This window comes from Apium graveolens, chromosome 6, assembly GCF_009905375.1.
Source record: "Apium graveolens cultivar Ventura chromosome 6, ASM990537v1, whole genome shotgun sequence".
Classification (NCBI taxonomy): Eukaryota; Viridiplantae; Streptophyta; class Magnoliopsida; order Apiales; family Apiaceae; genus Apium; species Apium graveolens.
In genome coordinates this window covers 277,678,234-277,685,551 of record NC_133652.1, presented here as the reverse complement: position 1 = coordinate 277,685,551, position 7,318 = coordinate 277,678,234, and the positions used below count along the sequence as shown (strand labels likewise).

The 7,318-nt window shown below is 38.9% G+C and overlaps 1 non-coding gene across 1 annotated transcript; it reads left to right on the top strand.

The window, feature by feature from the left end:
• Positions 1-2,076: 2,076 nt before the first annotated feature.
• On the top strand, positions 2,077-2,183 carry LOC141669143 (small nucleolar RNA R71). The gene has a single exon (XR_012553435.1). It is a non-coding gene; the product is annotated as a small nucleolar RNA R71 (small nucleolar RNA).
• The last annotated feature ends 5,135 nt before the right edge of the window (positions 2,184-7,318 follow it).

The following is a 7,318-nucleotide window of genomic DNA, read 5'->3' as shown; positions in this document are numbered from 1 at the left end:
TTTATGATTGGATTAAGCTTTCTTTGTTGCTTAATAGTTGGCTTGCTACCTTCCTCTAGCAGAACTTTATGCATGCACTAAGAACGGCTGATTCCCGTGATATCTGCTATAGTCCATCGTATTACCGATTTGAACTCTCTCAGAATCTTCATGAACTTATCCTTATCACTACCTAAAAGGTCAGATGCAATAATAACATGCAAAGTAGATGCATCACCTAAAAATGCATACCTCAAGTGTTCATGTAATGGTTTAAACCCCGAGTGTAGGAGATTACTCAATAGATGACTTGAGGCATTTTGGAGAATTTTTCAGCTCTTCCAATCTAAGAGATTCAAATGGCATTTCCATCATTCCCTTCTAATGAGAAGCATTCAAATATTGCAACTGCTCATCACCTTTGTCATCTTCACTATCTGAATTTCCCAACAAGTCTTTCTCTAAGGCATTAGACCTTAACATTTGATCAATGTTCTGAAGTAACCACATAATCGACCAACTCCACTTTTATGCACTCCTTATTATCAATGAGGAATTTCATGACATTAAACACATTAAAACTCACATTCTGAACCAGTACTCACATAGTGAGCTCACCCTTCTGCACATCAATCAAGGTTCGGCCCATAGCCAAGAACGGTCTTCCCAAGATTATGGGAATCTTCTTATCCTCCTCGAAATCAAGAATTACAAAATATACATGAAAGATGAGTTCGTCCACCTTGACCAAGACATCCTCCACAATGCCTTGTAGAACGTTCGGCCAACTGCAAGGTCATATACGTAGGCTTTGGATCAGGTAAGTCCAACTTCTTGAAGATAGACAAAGGCATCAAATTGATGCTAGCTCCCATGTCACATAAGCAGTTGTCGAATGATACTTTTCCAATGGTGCAAGAAATAGTGAGGCTTCCAGGATCTTTAAGCTTCGGAGGCAACTTCTGTTCCACCACAGCAATGCATTCCTCCGTGAGAGCAACGATCTATATTTCATTGAGCTTCACTTTCTGAGAGAGAATATATTTCATAAACTTGACATAGCTAGGCATCTATTCAAGAGCTTGAGGGAAAGGTATGTTGATATGAAGTTTCTTGAACACCTCAAGAAACTTCGTTAACTGCTTATCCAACTTTTCCTTCTGCAGCCTCTTAGGAAAAGGTCGTGGAGGATAGATCAGTTTCTCCCATATATTACCCTCGGGAGGAGTGTGTTCCACATTTTGCTTCATTAGTTCCACTTCTGCTTCCTTCTGCACTTCTTCTTCAGCCACATCTTCAGATTCTTGAACTTGACCTTTTTCTTGGTTTGCAACCTTCCCAGACTTCAATATAATTGCCTTAACCTGCTCTTTTGCTTCCTTCTTTCCTAGCACCTTAGTGTCACTAGGGAGGGTACCAGGTTGTTGATTCAGCAAGGCATTGGCAATCTGCCCAATTTGATTTTCCAATGTCTTGATAGAAACTGTTTGGCTCTTGCACATGAGCCTAAACTCCACTAATTCAGAGTTTTCATTAGATTGTTGCAGTTGGAGTTGTTGTCTTGGTGCGTATTGCGGTTGTTGAAAACCAAGACAGTAGTATTGCTTTGCGGCATACAGCTGATAAGGATGATGCACCGTATTCTTAGTGTTGTTCCAGCTGAAGTTATGATGATTGCGGTTGTTGGGATGATAGGTTGCTAGGACTGGTTGCTGTGACCTTTAAAAGTTGCTCGCGAAGTGAGCTGATTCGCTAGAAATAGCACACTGCATTGTCTCATGCGCACTAGTATAAAGCTCAAAGACACTGGTGATCTGATTAACTCCATAATTAGCCAAAGAATCCACCTTCAGCATCAAAGCTATAAGCTGAGCAGCTATATAAGTAGCAGCATCTACTTTGAGAATTCCCGCTACTTTGCCTTGAGTTAGTCTCTGAGAAGGATTCTGATATTCATTAGCAGCCATCAGTTTAATCAAATCATAATCTTCATCGTAGCTTTTAGCGCACAAGGCTCTACCTGATGCTACATCAAGCATGGGTCCAGAAGTTGCACCCAATCCAGTATAAAAGCAGTGAATAATTATCCAGTCAGGCATCCCATAATGAGGACACTTCCTAAGCATCTCCTTATGATGATCCCAAGCTTCACACAAACATTCTCCCAATTGCTGCGCAAATTGAGTAAAAGCATTCCTGATTGCAGTTGTCTTCGCCATAGGGAAGAATTTAGTGAGAAACTTCTTAGCAAGATCTTCCCACTTGGTGATTGTGCCTGGTGGTAGAGAATATAACCAACACTTAGCTTTATCCCTCATAGAGAATGGGAATAGCCTCAACTTAATAGTATCTTCAGAGACATTGATTTTGAAAGTGTCGCAGATCTCGATGAAATCTCTGATATGCATGTTGGGATCTTCCGTTGGAGAACCCCCAAACTGAACCGAGTTCTGCACCATCCAAATCATGCTAGCCTTGTTTTCAAAAGTGTTAGCCATGATGGATGGTCTGACAATGCTAAACTGAATATCATTGATTTTCGACTGAGAGTAGTCCATCAAAGCCTTTGTATTTGCTTCTGGTTCACCCATTGCAATAAGAGCTTCTCCTTCAACTTTCTCCTCCTTAGCAAGAACTTCTTCCTCTACTAAAACTTCTTCCTCCTCTTTATCCAGCGTTCTCTTTCGAGATCGAGAATGTGTTAGCATAAACGTTCTCTAAAGTACCTTAAAAGCAACAAGTAAACAAGTAAAATATCCGAGTCAGTGAACTTTAACGATCGCTAATGTCAAGCACATAAACTAAAAATTAACACCGAGTCCTCGGCAGTGGTGCCGAAAACTTGTTAGGACGAAAACACGCGCTAATATTCACGCAAATATACACGATCGCAAGTAATATAGAATTAATTCTGGATCATTCCCACAGAGACTAGTTTAGGTAAATTTAATTAATGTACTTATGCAATGATGGTATGGTAATTATTGAAGGATAAGATGATAACAAGTAGAGATTGTTTATAACTAAGATTATTAACTAACATGCAATTAACTAAAAGATTAAAAGGGTGATTTACTTATATAACACAAACATGGGATTCTAACTTCATTACTACTTCATTCAATAGCCTTTTTGTTCTTATCCTTAGCATGCAGTGGTGATGACACTAATCAGACAACACGAAACTAGTAAGCGCCAACTTTCGTTGTACAAATAACCTACTACCAGACATCTACAAAAGAGATAGAAGCTGAATAGACACCAATTATATTGAGACCCTATATGTCTATAGAATTTGATAACATAACGGTTTAATGAACAAGTTAACTATCGTGATTGCATAGGGCAAGTAACATGTTTAAAATTACCTACGAATCATGCTTATCAAATACATGAACCTATGCTAGCATGGCATATTCTAAACCCCTATATTCACTTTCACTTCAATAGAGATTAACACGCTATCTTATAAGTTCGCGACGCTCATAAGACGAATAAGCACAACCAATACTAGGATATTATATATTTGTCGTACACTAAGATATCAAAACATATTAACTATTGAAATCTATAGTAAATCTGCTAGAAACCCACGATAACGATTAGCCCATAACTGAACTCATCACCTACCGTGGGTTCCGATGAAAGCATGATATAATAAACTAAGTCTTTAATAAACTGAATAATAATCAAGTACGTTAAACAAGAGTATAGGTTCAATAAAACAAGAAAACTAGCATCCAAGATTAGAACTTAAAACAAAGAATCACAAGAATAAACTAGATCCTCTATGCCTAGGTTGTATTTGGGCTCTGAGGTCTTCTTGATGTCTTCTCCTTAAGCTCTGTTATGAAAAACATCTTTAAGATGTCTTTATATAGCATTCCAATAAGAAGAGAAGTCAAGAAAATCACTCTTGTACTTAAACATGATACTGAGCTTTTGACTCGGCGCGGGCGCGCGCTTCATTAGCACGGGCGCGCTGTCCTTCTGCTTCTCTGGCGCGGTCGCACGCTAGCACAGTGAGGGCACGTTGGCATTCTGGAAAAACTGATTTGCTTTCTTTTATTTGCTGATCCTTGATGACATTCCAGGAGCAAACTCCCAGGGACACCTTCCTAACACCAATTTAGCACCAAAGAAATGTTAAATCTCCTTGATCCCTTATTTATGCCTTAAATGCAAAACACTACAAAAAGCATCAAAAACACAAACAACTTGAGTACAAAACACCAATTCAGGCCTTTATAGAGCATTCTAAGTGGACATAAATGCCACTTAACACACCCCCAAACTTGAACTGATGCTTATTCCTCAAGCATAAACAGACTCAAATAACAAGAAATAAAAATGCATGAATGCAACTACATGAATGCAACGATCCCCTCAGATTAACTAAACCAACCAATGAGCAACATCTCAACAAATGAAGTTATTCACACAAAGATCAATTCAAATCCCACAAATCAACTTACAAGCCAGAAATGTGCGTGTTTGCAGATGCTTAAAATATATACTATCACAACTAGATCAATAATCATGACTCACTACTCATCAAGGCAATCACATGGTTATAAATAGAATAAAAGCTAAACTCAAAATGACTCACAATACTTCAATTCTTATATCAGAGTTATTACATGGATTCATGCTTTTATTCACATCACCTAAACAATCACAAATATGCTTATTTGATCGTGCAATGAGTGAGGTCCACAAAAGACTTATGCAATAATACCCATGTAGTGAGCGTTAGGTTAGTGGATCCAAGACTATAAAAGCCTTAGGTCACTAGGCACAAAGTCCCCTATGAACTTAATAACTCGAGTATTAAAGAGTACGCTCGTGGTCAATTATGCATCAACACATATCTTTTTTTAGAGGTGCAGTTATGACAAGTGCCATGATCAAACTTTTTTTAAGCTCTCAAAAGCAGCTAGGCACTCATCATCAAACTTAAAAGGGACATCTTTCTCTAAAAGATTGTACAAGGGTTTAGAGATTTTAGAGAAGTCCTTGATGAAACGCCGATAGAATCTCGCATGGCCAAGAAAGCTGCGGACTCCCTTAACTGAAATTGGTAGAGGAAGGTTTTTAATGACCCTCACCTTGGCTTTATCCACCTCAACACCTATACTAGAGACCTTGTGCCTAAGAATGATGCCCTGTTGCACCATAAAGTGACATTTCTCCCGGTTGAGAACCAGATTGGTCTCAACACACCTTTTAAGAATGGTGCCAAGATTTTGCAAGCACTCGTCAAAAGAATCATCGAATATAGAGGAATCATCCTTAAATACCTCCATATTCTCACAAATCATGTCATAGAAGATAGCCATTATGTATCTCTGAAATGTGGCAGGTGCACCACATAACCCAAAGAAACTCTTCTTAAGGCAAAAGTACCATATGGACAAGTAAAAGTAGTCTTTTCTTGATCCTCTTGAGCGATACAAATTTGATTATAACCCGAATAGCCATCCAGAAGACAATAGCACTCATGCCTAGCCAACCTGTCAAGCATCTGATGAATAAAGGAAACAGGGAAGTGATCCTTCCTCGTAGATTTATTCAGCTTCATGTAATCCATGCAAACTCTCCACGATATGACTGTTCGAGTAGGAATAAGCTCATTCTTCTCATTAGCAACAACTTTGATGCCTCCTTTCTTCGACACACATTTTACTGGACTCACCCAAGAACTGTCAGAAATATGATAGATGATCCCTATATCTAGCCACTTAAGAATTTCCTTCTTCATAACTTCTTTCATGATTGGATTAAGCTTTCTTTGTTGCTTAATAGTTGGCTTGCTACCTTCCTCTAGCAGAACTTTATGCATGCAATAAGAAGTGCTGATTCCCTTGATATCTGCTATAGTCCATCGTATTACTAATTTGAACTCTCAGAATCCTCAAGAACTTATCCTCATCACTACCTGAAAGGTTAGATGCTATAATAACATGCAAAGTAGATGCATCACCTAAAAATGCATACCTCAAGTGTTCAGGTAATGGTTTAAACCCGAGTGTTGGAGATTACTCAATAGATGACTTGAGGCATTTTGGAGAATTTTTCAGCTCTTCCAATCTAAGAGATTCAAATGGCATATCCATCATTCCCTTCCAATGAGAAGCATTCAAATATTGTAACTGCTCATCACCTTTGTCATCTTCACTATCTGAATTTCCCAACAAGGCTTTCTCTAAGGCATTAGACCTTAGCATTTGATCAAGTTCTGAAGTAACCATATAATCGACCAACTCCACTTTTATGCACTCCTTATTATCAGTGGGGAATTTCATAACATTAAACACATTAAAAGTCACATTCTGAACCAGTACTCACATAGTGAGCTCACCCTTCTACACATCAATCAAGGTTCGGCCCGTAGCCAAGAATGGTCTTCCCAAGATAATGGGAATCTTCTTATCCTCCTCGAAATCAAGAATTACAAAATATACATGAAAGATGAGTTCGTCCACCTTGACCAAGACATCTTCCACAATGCCTCGTAGAACGTTCGGCCAACTGCAAGGTCATATACGTAGGCTTTGGATCAGGTAAGTCCAACTTCTTGAAGATAGATAAAGGCATCAAATTGATGCTAGCTCCCATGTCACATAAGCAGTTATCGAATGACACTTTTCCAATGGTGCAAGAAATAGTGAGGCTTCCAGGATCTCTAAGCTTCGGAGGCAACTTCTGTTCCACCACAGCAATGCATTCCTCCGTGAGAGCAACGATCTATATTTTATTGAGCTTCACTTTCCGAGAGAGAATATATTTCATAAACTTGACATAGCTAGGCATCTATTCAAGAGCTTCAGAGAAAGGTATGTTGATATGAAGTTTCTTGAACACCTCAAGAAACTTCGTTAACTGCTTATCCAACTTTTACTTCTGCAGCCTCCTAGGAAAAGGTAGTGGAGGATAGATCAGTTTCTCCCATGTATTATTCTCGGGTGGAGTGTGTTCCATATTTTGCTTCCTTGGTTCCACTTATGCTTCCTTCTGCACTTCTTCTTCAGCCACATCTTCAGATTCTTGAACTTGAGCTTTTTCTTGGCTTGCAACCTTCCCAGACTTCAATATAATTGCCCTAACCTGCTCTTTTGCCTTCCTTCTTTCCTAGCACTTTAGTGTCACTAGGGAGGGTACCAGGTTGTCGATTCAGCAAGGCATTGGCAATCTGCCCAATTTGATTTTCCTAAGGTCTTGATAGAAACCGTTTGGCTCTTGCACATGAGCCTAAACTCCTCCAATTCAGAGTTTTCATTAGATTGTTACAGTTGGAGTTGTTGTCTTGATGCGTATTGTGGTTGTTGAAAACCAAGAC